At 43.7% G+C, this 18,788-nt stretch overlaps 1 protein-coding gene across 4 annotated transcripts in view; it reads right to left on the bottom strand.

Moving 5' to 3' along the window:
- The window catches only part of GRAMD2B (GRAM domain containing 2B), a 463,109-nt gene that overhangs the window by 406,289 nt on the left and 38,032 nt on the right, over window positions 1-18,788 (bottom strand). The window lies entirely within an intron of this gene.

The following is an 18,788-nucleotide window of genomic DNA, read 5'->3' as shown; positions in this document are numbered from 1 at the left end:
GAGACTACATTGGCATACACACAGACAATGGAGGGAAGGTGGGGCTAGGGATAGCAAGCTGACCACAAAGGGCAAGTGGGAGGGGCTGTGGCAGCACAGAATACCACACATGGCAAGCAGGAGGGTTATTGGTAGCACAATGGCCATTGTGGGCATGAGGGAGGGAACAGAGGCATGCACAAAAGACTGTAGAGGACAGAAGGGAGCAGTAGGAACTGGACACAGAAAAAAGGGCAGGGGAAGGGGCTTCACAGCGGACCACGTAGGGCAGGCAGGAGGAGTGGTTGTACCACAACAGAGCATGGAAGGCAGAAGGGAATTGCAGAAAATGATCAGTGGAGGACAGGAGGGAGGGTAGAGGTGGTAGGGACAGGTGGCAGCCCTCTGTCCATGCTGGGAAGGTAGAAGGGGCAATGGAAGCTCAACAGAACAGAAGAGTGGCAGGTCCATCAATCAATCAATCACTGCATTTCTAAAGCATGCTACTTACCCGTGAGGGTCTCAAGGCGCTGGGGGGGGCACTACTGACCGAAGAGCCAGGTCTTAAGAAGTCTTCTGAAGGCCAGCAGGTCCTGAGTCTGTCGTAGGCTGGTAGGGAGGGCGTTCCAGGTCTTGGCGGCGAGGTAGGAGAAGGATCTGCCGCCGGCGGTGGTTTAACGGATACGAGGAACTGTGGCGAGGGCGAGGTTGGCTGAGCGGAGTCTTCGGGTGGGGGTGTGGAAGCTGAGTCGGTTGTTGAGGTAGGTAGGTCCGGTGTTGTGTAGTGCTTTGTGTGCGTGGATGAGGAGTTTGAAGGTGATCCTCTTGTTGACGGGGAGAAAGTGCAGGCCTCTGAGGTGGGGTGTGATGTGGCTGCGTCAGGGGATGTCGAGGATCAGTCGTGCCGAGGCGTTCAGGATTCGTTGCAGTCGTCTCAGGAGCTTGGTTGTTGTTCCTGAGTAGAGGGCGTTCCTATAGTCGAGTCTGCTGTTGATGAGGGCCTAGGTGACGGTTTTTCTTGTGTCGGGAGGGATCTATTTGAAGATCCTGTGGAGCATTCGGATGGTGTTGAAGCAGGATGCGGAGAAGGCATTGACTTGCCTGGTCATGGAGAGGGTGGAGTCGAGGATGACCCCCAGGTTGCGTGCGTGGTCTGTGGATTCCGGGGCTGTGCCTAGCGATGTGGGCCACCAAGAGGCTGATAGGATGGGTCCGAGAAGGAGGACCTCCGTCTTGTCTGAATTCAGCTTCAGTCTGCTGTCCTTCATCCAGTCGGCTACGGCCTTTATTCCTCTGTGGAGGTTGGCTTTGGCAGTGTGGGGGTCTTTGGTGAGGGATATGATCAGCTGGGTGTCGTCGGCGTAGGAGATGATTTTGAGGTTATGTTGTCGTGCGACGTGGGTGAGCGGTGCCATATAGATATTGAACAGCGTCGGGCTGAGGGAGGATCCCTGTGGTACGCCGCAGATGATCTCAGTGGTTTTTGAGCGGAAGGGTGGGAGGCGGATGCCCTGGGTTCTGCCGGAGAGGAAGGATTTGGTCCAGGCCAGGGCCTTCTCTTGAATTCCGGCGTCATGGAGGCGTGCAGATAGGGTGCGGTGGCAGACTGTGTCAAAGACTGCTGATAGGTTCAGGAGGATGAGGGTGGCTGTTTCTCCTTTGTCTATCAGGATCCTGATGTCGTCAGTGGCGGCGATGAGGGCGGTCTCGGTGCTGTGGTTGCTGCGAAAACCAGATTGGGAGGGGTCCAGGATGTGGTTGTCTTCGAGGTAGCGGGTTAGCTGTTTGTTGACAATCTTCTCTGTCACTTTTGCTGGGAACGGGAGCAGGGAGATGGGCTGGAATGTGGTTGGCAAAACGGAGGGAGCAGAGGCTTGCACACAAACATTGGAGGGCATGGGTAAGGAGTGTAGGGGCAGCAAACTAAGCACAGAGGCTAAGCATGAGGTCAATGAAGGAGCCTAGAATTGGGCAACATTCTGCAGGCTGAGTGGGAAAGGACATCAAGCTAAATGGAGGGCAGAGTCAGCACATAGGACCATGCCGGGCAAGAGGGAGGGGGCTGGTGCCTGGACAGAGATGACAGAGGGTAGGGAGGAGGTGGTTGGGGCACCAAGCTAACCATTTAGGATAGGCAGGAAGGGCAGTGGAAGAAAAATGGCCACACAAGCCTGTAATGAGGGAGCAGGGTCACATACTTTGACAGTGAATTGCAAGGAAGATGAGAGCAGGAGCAACAAGCTTGGGTGGGGGCAGCACAATATTAGGCCAGGCCCTGTAATCAACTCCCTCCTCCCACTGTGCATTGAGATGGGCATCTTACTTAACATTAAAAAAACCTTACAAATCAGTGAAATTCGTCAATTATAGTTATCTGTGCTAACTATGACTTACGCCCCTGCAATGCACTTCTTATGACCTCACATATTACACCACTCGTGACTTGGTCAGTGACATCACTGATGACATCTCAAATTACATCTCTGATTACATCATCCAATGATTATGAGTATTTTATAAACATTAATGAGTGTTAGGCATATATACTAAGGTACTACAAAAGATAAATTACTATACTTTGTGCACTACTAATGAGTGATGCTATTTCTAACATATATTATGTGAGTGACTGTGTGTATCTGTGTTTGAGTGGATGTCTGAGTGGCTATATAGGTGTGTAAGTTCATATGTGAGTGGCTGTATGTGTGAATAAGTTCATGTGTGAGTACCTGTATGGGTGAATAAGTGTCTGTGTGAGTAACTCTGTGGGAGTGGCTGGGTAACTAGCTGTATGGGTGAGTGACTGAGTGTGTGAGTAGCTCTACAGATGACTGAGTGGGTGTCAGTGACTGTATGATTGAGTGAGTGACTGTTAGAATGGCTGTATGGGTCTGTGAATGTACATGAGTGGCTATATGGGTGAATAAGCAGCTGTGTGAGTTGCTGCAAAGGTGAATGATTGTGTGTGTAAGGGACTGTATGGGTGAATGAGTGACTGAATGGGCATTTGGTTAACTGATTGGTTGTGTGGGTGACTGTGTTGGAGAGTGAGTGTCTATGTTAGTGGCTGTATGAGTGAGTACATGTGTGAGTACCTGTATGAGTATGTGAGTGGGTGTGTGGGTGGCTGTATGGGTGGATGAGTGGGTGTGTGAGTGACTGTACTGGTGAGTGAGTGGGCGTCTGACTGGGTGAGTGACCTGGATGTGTAACTGGCTGTATGGGTAAGTGAGTGGCTATTTCAGTGGGTGTTTGGTTAAGTGAGTTGGTGTATGAGTGGCTGTATTGGAAAATGTGTATCTGTGTGAATGGCTGTATAGATGAGTGAGCACATGCGTGAGTGCTTGTATGGATGTATAAATGGGTATGTAACTGGTTGTATGGGTGTGTGGGTAAGTGTGTGAGTGGTTGTATGGGTGAGTGAGTGACTGTCGTGAAAGGCTGTATGGGTGAGTGAGTGGGTGTGAAAGTGGCTGTATAGATGAATAGGTTGGTGTGTGAGTAGTTGCCTTGGTGGGTGTGTCGCTGTGAGACTGGCTGTATGGGTGAGTGACTGGTTTTATGAGTAGCTGTATGGGTGAGTGAGTAGTTGTGTGAGTGGCTGTATGAGTGAGTGACTAGGTATGTGAGGGACTCTATGGATTTGTGAGTGGTTGTATGAGCACTTATATGGGTCTGAGAATGGGTATGTGAGTGGCTGTGTTGGTATGTGCGTGTGTGTATGGCAGATTAAATAAGGATATGAGTGGGTATGTGAGTTGTTCTCTGGATGATGTCATCAGTGATGTCATTTGAAATGTCATCAGTGATGTCACTGACCATGTCATGAGTGAAGTAATATGTGAAATCATAAGCAGTGCATTGTGGGGTGTAAATTATAGTTAGCTCAGGTAGGTATAAGTGCTAAACTTTACTGGTTTTGTACAAGTGAAATCTGAGCCTAACTATAACGTCTGTGTAACCTTTGTTTTTTTTCAGTGAATTTCTATGGTTTCTTAAATTCTATTTCCTAAATATAATGTCCCAGCAACCTTTGTTTTTTTAGTGAATATATTTATATACCAAATAACAACAATTGTTGCACACTCCGGGTATATTTCAAGAATTTATTCTGCCACAAACAATATCCAACAACAGACACGTTTCGCCATTTAAAGAAAAAGATACTCAGTGTTACATGATTGGGCAGCAGCACCCATGCAGTAAAAATAAACAATGGTGATAAAAAAACCTTACACAAATCAATCAGTAAGGTGGCGGCCATCTATCAGGGTGATTCAATTGTCTACAATAGTAGGAGTTCTTATTTAATATGATTTTAATACTGTATATATATGATTCATTGTTTCTTTCACAATATTTTTCAAAGTGTATTGGTGTATAGACATTAAAATGATGTGTTTGATAGAGCACCCTCTGTGAGTAAAATACTCCGTAGGTGTCTGGCTATTGAATGCTGAAATGACTGCTGCATGTAGTTCCCCACATCGGGCTCAAGTCTGCTATCTGTTTTGCTATGGCAATCAAGTTATGAATGGCTAAAGATGGCATTGCTGTTTATTCATATTGGACTGAATCCCAATGTCCCATTGCGCTCTGAATGAGCTAACCCCTCATGTCTATATGTAGGATTACTTTTGTTGTGGGACTTTCCTCCATTGCTATTTAACAATTAGGGAATATGTGAAACATGAGACTGCAGAGAAAGCGGCTGTAACATTCCACCCTGTATGGGCTAATATCCGCTTATATTTGAGCAGCCTTAAGCCTCTGCCATCATTACAATTAGTGAATGCTACAATGAAAGATGAACAGTGTCATAGGTGTATATAAAGAAATAAAACAATCTACATGTATAAAGTATATCCATATAGGCTGTGCTCAATAGAAATGTGTCTTATCTTATGTGTCCTCTAATGCTAGCAATGTGTGGCCACAGCTGCTCTTCACTCTTAAGTCACCATGGGGCTCTAGTGCGCGTTTCTCTAATAAAGCTTGATTCCAATCTGCGTTGGGCTCTGATTCTATTCCCTCCTCTTTCATCACTGCGGATCAGGTCAATACAAAAATGATGCAACATGCCCCTGTTGCTTTTATAGTCTGTGAAAAAGTGTCTCGCCACTGGATAAGTAGCATCTTGGTTTTCAATTGCATGCATGTGCTCAAGGATGCTTATCTTCGCTGGATGTACCATGCTCCCTACATATCTTTTCCCACATGGGCAGACAAGGCAGTAGATCATGTAGTTCATGTTGCTATTCAATCATTTTGTTATCAGTTTGGTAGTTGTTCTGCTCGGGCCCTCATAGTCTCTAATTCACGCTTGTTTTTAATTAAAGCAAATTTGCACTTGTTTTTAATTAAAGGCCGGGTGGGCAAGTTCCCTGGGACATGCCAATGAAATGGGAGGGGGGGCACACAAGGCACCTCCTTAAGGCTTATGAAAGCCCGGGGACCGCCATCTCCATGGGGAATTTTGTTGTATGTATGTGGGGGTCCCCACGCGGCACCACCTGTGCCTCGGCGACCGCCACCTCCCAGAGGCAAATCTTACTAAAATAATGCAGGTAGGCCTGCCTGGCACCCCCACAACCCTGGAGAATGCCAGCTTCCCAGGGCAAATTATTTTCAAATAAAAGGGGGGAGGAGCTGCACGGCCCCTCGGAGCCCCAAGGACTGCCGCCTCCCAGGGCCGAAATACATTAATATAGGGTGTCCGTCATGGTCCCCGGAGACCACCACCTCCCCAGAGCTAAATTGTGCAAAGGAGGGGGGGCACTGCCCCCTCATGGAGTCATGTATGGCACTGCCGACTGTTACCCCAGGGCCAGCTCCTGCTACCTCCCATGTTGTCAACTCCTGGGAGATGGCTGTTTGCTTGGAGGTTGATAGCCAGAAACCGGTCTTTGGATTCTTGATTCCGGTCTAGGAAAGACATGGCTTGGTAGTTCGGGCTGGACTGTTCCCATGAGGCACAGGGTCAAGGCTGATTAGCATATAGCCATTGTCTGACCTAGGGTGGTGTGGAGTGCAAAAAAAACGATGGATTTAGGCCCAGATCTTTGTACTGGGGTGAATGTAAGACATTGCTCTGAATTCTGTCCATCAACTGTGTTTTTTGCAATTTTCACCCCGAGTGGGCTGGGTATGCTCAGACGTGAGTCCCAGGATCTCCACATCACTGGAGTAAAGCTACCCAGGCTGAAGAAGGCTGATAGCCAGAAACCGGCCCTTGGATGCTTGATTCCGGTCTAGGAAAGACATGGCTTGGTAGTTCGGGCTGGACTGTTCCCATGAGGCACAGGGTCAAGGATGATTTGCATATAGCCATTGTCTGACCTAGGGTGGTGTGGAGTGCAAAAAAACGATGGATTTAGGCCCAGATCTTTGTACTGGAGTGAATGCAAGACATTGTTCTGCATTCTGTCCATCAACTGTGTTTTTTCCTTGGAGGGAGCTGACAGCTCCCACCATGTCGGAACAGTTACAATTTCTCTCTGTATTGTACATAAAGCCCTGCATGGTACTGGTCCACTGTATTTTCAAATCCACATCATGTGTTACGATCTTCCTCAACCAAATTGGTGGCTTCCCCAAAATTATAGAGGACTGGATAGGGAGGTCAAAGTTTTTCGTTTTTGCATTGTAAACTTTGGAACTCTGTATGTCTGTCTATTAAACGAGAATCAAAGTTTCTCCCTTTCAGGAAACAACTAAAGACATGTTTTTTTGTCTCTTCTTTATAGTAGTCTTTCTTAATTCAATTACCTCTGGAAGTTTCGCTAGCGCCAAGACACTTCGGTAATCGTGCACTTTAGAAAACTGTAATTTACTTACTTACCTCCCAAGCAAAAGTGAACATGACACCGCTTTCCGCAAGCAAGAGCTGTCAAAGGGCTATAGCTTGCAGAAAGCGGAGTTTTCATCTGTTTCCCTGCATACAAATATGCGTGCAGGGAAACAGATGAAAACATTCACTCCGACAGACAATGAGCCACCTTTCAGCCGCCCCCTGTCTGTCAGAGCAATGCTGGCCCCCACAGGAGGTGGGGAGCTGGCATGGACCACGGGGGTCTTGAGACTACCCCGCGTTCCCAACAGAGGTCACTGAGTGCCCTGGGGCACTCAGAAAAAGAGGCCAGGCTCTGGGGTATGGGGTCCCCGGGACGAAATTGGCCCAGGGCAGGGACCTTGTGCCCCCCCCCTAATATAAACACTTATAAAAAAAGAAATCTGGGCCCTGGGGCCGATATTGGCCTGGAGAGAGGGCTGCGTGGGCCCCCTCCCCTAATAAAAGTATGCTAAAAAAGGCCCAGCCCCGGGCAAAGTTGTCAGAGGCCCACACTCTCTCATCCACTCTGCAAAGGGGCCTCCTGGTGCACAATTGGTTGCGGGTAGAAGTCCCCTTGACTTCTGAGAGTCCTTGGGAGCCAAGTACCCCTCCTGTTACCTCCAGTAAGTCCTACACAGTGGGATTGCTGAGAGCTCATGGGAGTACTCGCTTCCTTTCTCCATCACTCTGCAAACACGACTCCTGAGGCACTCCTGGTTGGGGGATAAAGTCTCCTTTGATGCTGAGGGTCCATGGGGGCCAAGAACCCCTTCTGTTACCTCTAGTAAGTCACACACAGCGGGTTTCCTAAGAGCCCATCTGCGGCCACGCCCCCTTTCCCCACCATTCTGAAAATGCACTACTAGTTGGGGGATGAAGTCCCCTTAGATGCTGAGGTTCCTTGGAGACCAGGATCCCCTCCTGTTACCACCAGTATGTCCCACACAGCGGGCTTGGTGAGAGTTTGTCAGAGACCCCACCCCCTTTCTCCACCACACTTAAATTGTGCCTCTTGGTGCACAATTTAAGTGTGGTGGTATTTGTTCATTATTAACTTTCCACCTGTTTGAGGAATGTGCGCAAAACTTTGCAGACTTGCTGCCCCCGTTTAATGTTTGAGGACTGAAAGTTTCGCAATGTTTGGTAAAGGGGTTGCAAAGAAAAATCAGGGGTCCCAAAATGGGATTACCAAAATGGGGTTGAAAAATTTTCCATAACCTTTTCTATTTTGTGTAGCGCAAAAAACGTCAGCTTGAATTTTTCAAATTTTTGGCAATATTACATATTAGGGGACGCAGATGATTCTGTGAGGTTAGTGCAGGTAAGTAGAGTAAGTCTTTTTTAAGTTATAATGTTTTTCAACTTAGAGATATCATGTAGCACAATACTACTAAAAGTAGCAAGGATGTCCAAAAAATAAACAAGAATGCATATGTGAAGTTTCAGATTAAATATTGTTTTAAATACATGGTAAACTGGTATACATATTAATAGCAATTGCTTTACAAGTTACAATTTTTATTGGAAGTCCAAAGATCACATTTCTCTTAAATATTGGTGGAATTTGCTGTCATTACCACAGACGGGATAGACGTAATCCTAATTCTTTACAGTTAGCTACTAAAATGACAAAATATGGTTGCCAATTATTTATCTCACAATGCCATTACAAATGCTTCTGTTCACAATTGGCCGGCTTTATGATTTAATAATATTGTTGATATTATGAGTTTAATATGTATTTCTTCTTCTTCTTGGATTTTTATAGTTATTGTGGTTTTGCCACCCCTGCATAATTTCTCTTTGTACTATTTGCCCAGTTTTACTTTCTCTCAATTGCCTCTTTCTTCCTTTCCTTTATCATAACTACCCTTTTTTTCTTTACTTCTTATTTACTCATAAATATCATTTTCCTACTGTGTTTCTTATAATCTACCATTTTTAATCACAGTTATCTTATCGTCTTACTGTCACTGTATATAAAGTAATGTATTAGCATATATTATGATATATTGTATTTATTACATAATAAAACATTTAAACCATAATAAAATATGTTTATACATGCATTGGTCTTTTAAATATTTACTGGTAGAATTATGATCCAATACCAGTCTAAAACATTTGATAAATGCCTTGTAGCTATATGTTTGAAATACACTGTACGTGGTACTGCAACTTTTGGTCGTTTTACTTATCTGGATATTTTGTTACCTAGAAAAGGATATGCTTCACTGCTATCACTGGCCTGTTTTCTTATGTTCGATTTCATAGATGAAATGTATTTCTACTTTAAATGTTTCAAAGTAGAACTAGTTGAGACTCCTGAGGATATATGTTTTTGAATAACTTTAAAACATATTTAACTGATCTAGTTTGGCTCCCGTCAGTCTCCTGTCTTCATAACAAGGAAATTGTGGGTAGTAGTGTAATGTGACACAGTGTGTTTAGGACTTGCCTACTAGACAGCACTTGCACTGCTTGGTGCAAGGAGTAATGTTACCTTAAGGTGGGCTTGGAGTCCACCCACTGCTCATCACTGGTTTACTTTATTGTCACTCTCACTTGCTTGCTTTTGTTCATTAGGGTGTGTGGGCGTTATTTTCTCTTTTGGCGCTTGTACCTCCCTTGCAGCATTGACACATTACTGTGTCCTTACAATGCTCGCTTTTCCAGGCACTATCTTCATTTTGTTTAAGCATACTGTACGATTTGATGTGTTTTCCAGTTATCTCCTTAGTGTGCTCCTCCTCTCTGCTCTGCTCTCTCTTATCCGAGTGCTTCTCCCCACCGCCTTACATGATGGACCGGGCATTTTGTGCCCTTCCCCTTCCCCCTGATCTGAGTTGGATCTGCAATTAAAAAAGTGGCAGCGTAATTCACAATTAAGCAATATGCTTTTTTTTAGGTCTCGAATACGCAGCGCGCATGCGCTGCATAAGACAGGGACCTTTAGCCATCGCCATAGCTTTGGGGGCAAAAACGTGAATGCGATGCATTGCTTGCAATGCAATGCGTGCACATCTTGGATGGTGGCGCCATATGGTAGCACGCTCCTGCAAGGGAATCGTGCAGGCCCCTTCCCCCTGCTGCTGCGCGAGGTGCGTGCTTGTTTCTGGTTTCGGTTTCTTTTGACACGTACATTGTGCTTGTACTCCATATCGTCTATGGCAACACAGATTACTGAATTCTGCGTGCTTCACGACAGAGTGGCTCGATTGTTGTTGTGGATGATGCATTTCGCCCATAAGTCACGCCCTTGCTGCCTCGTTTTACGGCAGTGTGGCTTCCTGTGTATGAAACTGAGTTCCCGGCGCTTCTGCTTCACTTAACTGTGTAAAGAAATATTCCTTCTGAGCCTCAACCGCTCTTTTTCGGAGCGAACCATGGATGTGGGTGAGCTGCTGAACTACCAGGTTAGTTGGCAGGGCGAGAGACACTTACGCGTGACCGGCTGAACTGTCTCTGCTGGAGTAGTACATTTTATATTGTTGCAGATTTATATAGCACATACTCAACCCAATGGTATTGGAACCATCATAAGTGAACCATTGTGTGTGTGTCTGAGCCAAGGCATGGGCACTTTCGGGGACACAATAATATATCCTTCACTGTATACACAGACTCCTTCTGCCGCACACCTGACCTAATAATGTACTTCCTGGTGCACATTACCTACCCCCTGCGCACTTTCTCAATCTCTTCTTTGAAGTACACATCTGCACCCACCCCTTCATGATACGCAAGTGCCCCTTTTCCTTTATACGTGCGTACCAGCTAATCTTTTGTAGTTCATGTTTCCTTCATGTTCCTCCTTTTTTCCTGCCATGCACAACTGGCCCCCTCTATTCTACACACCTTGGCTTACCTTACTTACTCTGGCCCACCCTTCCTTCCTAATGCATTGATGCCCCCTTGCCCCCCTTCATATGTATTTTCCCTTGCAAACTTGTAACTTTGTTATTGTTTCAAGGCTATCTCTTCTTCGTTTTCAATACCAGATTGTTCCCTTCCTTTCCTTCGTGTACACATGGCTCATTTTCCTAGTGCATGCTTACGCTCTTTTAAGTCCCATTGCACTCTTGGCCCATTTACTTCCTGATGCCCATTTGTCTCATTCTCTTTCCTCCTAGTACACTTCCCCTTTACCTTTCAGGCGCACACTTGTCATCCCTTCCATTTTGGTGCACATATGTTCCACATCTTTCTGGGACACGCTTCCATTTCTTTCCTGGTGCACGTATGTTCCCCTCGTTTCGCAGCAACTTGGCTGCCTCAAGATTGTGTAAACAGCACGAAGCTGGAATGCAGGTCAAGAAATCTGTTGCAAATCGCTGCTCTAGGTAATTTTAAAGTAGAAAATAATTGTTTTTCCAGAATTTTCGCTGGAAAACAAAAGTAGAGAGATGAGGCGGTAAATGATCTCTTTTAAGCACTCTCAAATAGGTTTTTGCCCTGGCCACAGTACGAGTCTGCGTTTCTGATAGTGATGGAAGAGCTTGATTTGATTTATGCATTAATAAAGAGCAACCATCACTCCGGAAGGAGCATCTTGGTTTAAAGTTACCCTTATTGCTGGTGGCACTGTGGCCCTTACTTTACTGGATCTTAGTACAACGTTTTATACTGTCCCATCAGGTACCACTTTGAAGACTGAAGGAGTGTGGGGTCTCATGCATAGCTTTGAACTGGTTGGATAGTTTCTGAATGATAGCTCTTTTCAGGTACTATCTAAAGCTTCTACGTCATCAGTGAGGTGAAATCAGTATGGGCTGGTACAGGGTTCTTTGAGCCCCATACTTTTCAATGTCTATATGCGTCCTTTAGCAGATTTTGTGGAAGCTTTTGGCTTCTCTATAATCTCTTATAGGGACAATATGCAGATTACCATTAGATTGACGCCCGAGAATAATGGCTGATCTAAACTTAAGTAGTTTCTTTTATCAGTGGCCAAATGGATGGATGTTAATTGCCTAAACATTTATGGCAATAAAACAAAAATGATGGTGGTAATTATCCCACTTTATCGGGGTCGTAATGGTGGCCAACAGAATTAGATCGTGTCCCTGCTCCAACATCCATAGTGAAAAACCTGGGTATTTGGCTGGAAAACCACCTATACTTTGACCAGCAGTTTAAAAGGTGACATAATCATGTTTTGGTTTTCTCAGATATTTGAGGAAATTTCTCTGCTCTTTGCCAGATAAGATGGAGAAAACAATTATTCAGGCTATTATCTCCTGCCTTGACTATGGAAATGTGTTATACTTTGGAGTAAATAAAGGCTTTGCTCAGCATCTTCAGACCATCCAAAATGCGGAGGGCCGCCTTCTTTGGCATTTGCCCAAATATTCCCATAGTTCAAATCTACTTGGGGACCTTCACTGGTTTCCTCTGGACAAATGTATTTGGTTCAAGACCCTCTGTTTTGTCTATACTATAGAGATTTGAAGGGTATTGCCTCGGTCGATCTTCGCCGCCTGATCCCTCAATATTCTCCTGAGAAATGTCTATGTTCATCATATTGATGCTTGGGACAGTTTCTGAGAGTTAAAAAAGCCAAGGAAAGCAGACGTTTATTTATTCATTTATTTGGCTACGAAACTGTGGATTTCTCCACCCCCCTGACCAGCTGCAAGCCTCCCCCACAGAGATTGGCTTCCGCGAACTCCTCAAAACTAGTTTATTTCACAAATAGTGTAATAAAGTAGTTTATTAAGGGTTTTTTTAGATAAGGCACTACTGGCTTTTTTCCTTTAGTGGTGGGAAACCTTGGTTGGGTAGCCATGCGCTCTATAAATCTCAAATTCATTCATTCAAATTATTGAACTGGATTTGGTGACATGCTGATCTGTGATGTTTGCAGCTCTCAGGTGTTACACTCTTCTCTTTCATAGTCTATTGAACTGCTGTTGCTCTTCTTTCCACAACTTGCCTCATTACATAATTTGCCCCATTTCTCCTCTGCTTTTATGTAGCTTAGATTGCCGTTTCGTAATCCCATCTAGTGAATATCATACATGCCTAGGTAACCAAAGTTGTCATTGCCTTCAGTGTTTGTTTATTGTGAAGTTTTATTGAAGCTTGTGAACGTCATTCTTTTCTTGACAGATAGGCCAGAAAAGGGTGCACCTCTGATGATCATCTTGGCTTCATAGTTTTGACAGTATGCTGTTGCAAGGTATTCACCAGAAGGAGTTGTCAAATACAGCACTGTATAGAAACAACAATTTAAAAATCCTTGTTGGCATCTCACATATTTGGTGGACAATGACAGAACGTTGACTCTGTTCCCTAAATCCCCCTGATGTGAATACACATTATTTAGATTCACAGTGCTAATAACCCAGCTATTGTAGTTTCAGAGATGTATAGCATATAAGAGAGTTATTTACATAAAACATGGGGGAAGCTAGGGAGGAGAATAGAGCATGTCACCTATTATTTCAAAGAAGGTTGAATCCATTAATTTGATTCACTGGATTGTATTTAAGGAAAGTGTTTTTTATCAACTGTGTTCTTTATCATCGAAACTTTTCTGCAGTCATTATACAGCAGATGTACCCTTTTCTTTTGCGGTCACCCAGGATCAATATTAGGGAAATTAATGTGTGGCAAGTTGGTTGAAACCTGTATTTGCTAGGTCTAAGAGACAGTTGTCCCCACGAAAATGCTGTTTTTTGGTCTCTGACTACCAATTTAACAATGTGTTGGGTTTAAGAGAGTAAAATAGGAAGTCCAGTGGGGCTAGTTTTTGCTTTCTATACTGGGTAGCATGACGTGTTTTTGATAGCTGTTGGTTAGGTAGAATAAACAGGGCTAATAGTGGTATGAATCGAAGAAAGGAGTAAGAAAGGAACGATTTATTCTAATTTTATTTATTTAGCGCTTACTACTCTTGACAAGATGTTGAAACACATTATCGGAGAGTAGCATGCTGCTCCGGAACCTAAAAAGGATTACTGGTCAATTAGTATTGGGAGATAATAAATTAATTTCAGAGGTGGAAATGTGAGTTTATTTGGATTGAAAAAGGATAGTGGAGGGGTAGAAGAGGGAAGGGTTTTCATTTATATAGTGCTGATGAGGTGCCAAGGTGCTTTTCAGCAGGTTGCGCGCTACTCCGGAACCCAAAGAGGATTGGTGGGGAATTAGTATAGGGAAATATGAAATTATTTTGAGTGGTGGACATGTTAGTCTGTTAGTTAGATTGCAAAGGATAGTGGAGGAATAGAAGAGGGAAGAGATAGATGTTATTCTTCCACACCTGCAACAGTTGATCTCGTCATTCCGATCTTGTGAGGACCAGCAGAAACAAAAGCATGCAGTGGTGCTTCCTTTGTGGGAAAAAAACCTAAAGCCGATCCCATGCAACTAGACAATCTGCGATCTATCTCTCTCCTTCTATTTATTGCGAAAATAACAGAGAAAACTGTGAATAGCCAATTTACGAGCTTTATTAATTCCCATGACCTGCTTCATCCAGCTCAGTCTGTCTTTAGGGCCTCTTATTCCACCTAGTATGCTCTTCTACTTGCTACCGAAACTATGAAAGGGCATGCAGACGAAGCGCAAACTGCTGCCCTGGTAATGATAGATCTAAGTGCAGCCTTCGGTTAAGTATCGCATGGCCTACTCCTCCAGAGGCTCATGGGGTGCGGTGTTGGAGGTACTGCGCTGGATGACTTAATTTATTGTATATGTCAGATATCATCTCTGTGACGCAAGGGGTGCCACAGGGCTCTATCCTGAGCACAACATTATTCAATCTCTATATTTGCCCCTTTGTGGAGACAGTGGAGGTGCACAATGTTAAAATTGTGCCATATGCAGACAATACGCAACTCATTGTTACACTTTTCAAGGACGTGGATGCTGCTGCTGCCCAGTTTTCATTATGCTTTAAAGAACTAGCCTCCTGGATGACGCACAATTGTCTTAAATTGAATGGCAACAAAACAGAGGTACTGATAGTTGACAGAGCACCCTCCATTTGGACATCGGCTTGGTGGCCAGATGTCCTGGGCCAAACCCCCATCCCTAAGTCTAAAGTCAAAAACCTCTGTGTATGGTTCAACCCCAAGCTTGCGTTTGAGAATCAAGTAAATAATGTAGTTTGTAAATGCTTCTGTACTGTCAAAAAAACCTGAAGAAGATCCTGTACTTACTACCTATAGCAGCCAAAAAAAACAGTTATGCATGCCTCAGTTACCTCTCAAATAGATTTCTGTAACATACTCTACCTTGGGGCTGCCAAGAGAGCCTAAAAAAACTCCAAAGGATATAAAATGTGACAATCCGCTTGGTTTTGAATCTCCCCAGAAGGACGTTGATCTCTAAATCCCTGACTACCCTCTACTGGCTTCCCCTTTGCCCCCCCCTCTTCTTTGTCTCCCTATGCTCACCACGTTTTACCTCTGCCCCCTCCTCCTCGTCTCCCCATTCTCACTCCACGTTTTACCTCTACCTTCCTCCTCCTTCACCCTCCCAGTTCGTCCTATTCCTCCCCTCTTCTCCTAATCCTCTCCTATTTCCTCTGACCCTCTCTATCTGTCTCCGACTCTCTCGGTTTCTCTGACCCTGTCTCGGTTGCTTCGGCCCTCACTCGCTGGCTCCGACACTTTCTTGCTCCAGTGCTCTCTCACTCACCAGGCGCTAGCTGCACTCCTTTGCAAGCTTCTCATCTCTTGCGTGCTTTTTCCATTTTACTGTAAGTGTTTTGTCCCTGTTACTCTTACCATGTAAAGCACATAATTCTCAACGTCCACGTGCTCTCTAAGTAAATACATATTCAGACCCTCAGTTTCTCTTCATGCAACATGAAACAAGCATTGGCAATGCAATAGGTCTCGCATGTACGCAAGTTTGCCCTATTGGCATTGAAAATAACAATGGTTTTTAAAACATAAATAAAAGGCTTTGTCATTTACAATGCCAATAGCTTAAACTCGTGTAGTAAAAAAATGCAATAATTTGCGAGAGTTTAAGCTATTTGCATTGTAAATGACAATGCTTTTATTTATGCTTTAAAACAAACATTTAAATACAACACATTGTCATTTACAATGCCAATAGATGAAACTCTCGCAAATGCGAGACCTATTGCATTGCAAATGCTTGTTTATTTAGTCATGCTGCACAAGCATAGCTAAAAACCATGCCAAACCAGTAGGTTGCAAATGCGAGAACTGACAATACTTGTTTTAGTAAAGCTTCTAGTTACTGGATGAGAGAGTTATGCTCATATTACAAAATGCACTGCCTATATGCATTACAATGTACAGAAAAAAAGAAGGCAAATGGAAATACAATCATTCATAAATGTATCCTAAAGAGACTAAAATATAAAGTGGAAGACAGGGAATGCAACTATTAACAGAGTGAACATGAAAGTAGTGGCAATGCATGGGAAACAAAAATATCCTTTTCTAACACCGGCTTCACGCTGACTTCTACAGCGCGGGGACACACCAGTAGGTGTAACCAGGCGCTTTACAAACTCAATTTACTTACTTACTTACTAACAAATGTTCACTCAGCGAAAAACATCAAAGCCTTGCTGGCACAGTACAGGTGGCATGCCTTAGAATCATGAAGGGATCCAGAATTTACAGAGGCTCGGCTGGGGTTAAGTCAAGTGCGAGCAAAGCACACTTCACTTATTGCTAAGGGATCCGGACTGGAAAATAATGGAAGCTCAAGGGAATATGGATAAACATGATCTCATTCGCAGATGTCAGTTATCACTGCATAATGTGCACTGTGGACCCATGACAGACCATAGAGTTGGCGCTTTATTTACTAAAGATATGATGTTTGAATAGATGAGACACATCGTCAGTCTCTCACCACACATAAGGGACTAACATCTATTAATGCTGATGGAGGTAAGGAATGCTGAATGAACCACCAAACTAACCTTATCTGGTTGGTGATGCTGGACTGACAGACATAAATCAACATGTCTCACTATCTTTTCCACATACATGGACACTATGAAGCATAGCTCAGTAGGATCCCAGAGTGGTGCAAATAGTCCTTGCATGGAATCACTCACTCTTAGTACATACCTTTGCCCTGCTAGTCAGAGGAATCCAGGTGTTATATCACTTTACTAAACTGTTCTGGCCAGACCTTGAAATAAGAGAAGCATTGTGTTATATTATTGTAAACATGAGGACAGATGCTTTGCCAAATTCGAATTAATGAAATAATCTAGATATTAAACAGATGAGGTGGCTAATGGATGATTTCTGTGGAATATTGCAACCAAATGTGTAGAGATGTATTGACTCTTGTAAGAATTTCTGGGAAAACAATAGGGAGCAATTCGAATCTCTGGCTAATAATACAGAACTGTCCGAAAGAGTACAGTGGAGCGATATTCGGCTTGCAGCCGAGAAATCTATAAAAACAACAAAGATCATAGTTATAGTTGTATTTCTCTGATGGAATAGTGACACCATACTACTTTGGTAAAAAAAGACACTGTCATAAAAATAAAGTAAGAACGGGAGCGATACCCAACTTAGAAGAGAAAATGAATGTAAGTTGTTTTGGATTGAATTTTCGGAAGTGAGGTAGTCCAGCTTCAAAAGCAGTGAGACAGCCAGAGGTCACATGCATTCTGCATCGAACTCCACCAGCACAGTGCATTCCCCAGAGATATGTGAGAAGGGTGCTTCTCCAGGGACAGTTATCAAGACAGGATTCTGGTTCCAAGTTCCAGGGTGAACATCAGGGTCAAGGGAAGATTGTGTACCCCTCCCTCTAAGCACTGTTTCCAATACATGCTGGGGCCATGGCTAGCCAAAAAAGAAGCATTAGGAGGGAGCCACACTCCTGCAGCTATCATGGCTGGGCCTTGAACTTAAGTCTCCTACTTAAGGTTGAGATGGGAACTAGCTTTTCAACAGATGGCACAAGGACGAAACTGAAGTAACACATGTGCACTCAAAATGAAGAGGTAATGAGTATAAGGGAACTAAAGGAAATATCTGGATAAGGGGTAAAATCAACTGTCATACAATATGCATGAGCAAACAGTGAAAACATGTAAAAACACAAAGCCCAATTCACACAGAATTTGCCGAAACTTACGTTTGTAATACTCTTGACTACCAGGACTACGCCAGGAGTTATATGCCTTACTCCTGATATCCACAAGTAAGTCAGGAGTACTAGAAGTGTAAACTACTCTTACTTTTACACCAGTCTTTACGAGCTGGTCCGCTATATTTCATGGGCAATGGGATTTAGCAGGAATTATATTCTACACATTGGCAGCAAAAGGTACCTATTAATGCTGTGATAAAAACTTTCTGCTTCTTGATTAAGGAAAAGGTGAGATTAACAACTAATTATGGCGAATGTTTTAAATGCCATTAATCAGTCCATCCATTTTTGAAGACTGGGTATATTGCATTTAGTTTTGAACATTAATCTTTGTCAGCCTTAAAATGAAATTACAAAAAACGACAGATTTTTCATGACTATGTGTATGTCTGTGCCGCACAATTCTGCACACTACCTGGTGTCACAGATCTATGAGCCCATTCAAAAATATAATTCTTTTTAAAATGCATAATTACAGATGCCTGCATGCAAGCATGTAACTATGGGAACCTATTGAGTATTTCTTTAGAAGTAGTGCACAAACAACCTCTAATTAAAATTACATTTAGGGATCTTAAGCTATAGATTCCATGCTGAGTGAATGCCTGCTAATAGCCTTTAACAGACATTAACAAAACCAACAATTCTAGGTGGTGAAACCTATTGGCTGTGTCAGTACATGTTCTGCTTAGATATCATCTGCATGCGAATTAGTGGCGGTCACCATGAAACTGGTTTTAAAACATTGCAAATGTATTAAAAGATGGAATCCGCGGATGCATCAACAGCAGCCTTCTTTGAATGCATTTGTGATGTTTTAACAAATTCCATTCGAAAAGGGTCATCATGGATGTGCATGCAT

This window comes from Lissotriton vulgaris, chromosome 3_1 (genome assembly GCF_964263255.1).
Source record: "Lissotriton vulgaris chromosome 3_1, aLisVul1.2, whole genome shotgun sequence".
Lineage (NCBI taxonomy): Eukaryota > Metazoa > Chordata > Amphibia > Caudata > Salamandridae > Lissotriton > Lissotriton vulgaris.
This window is presented reverse-complemented; position numbering and strand designations above follow the sequence as displayed.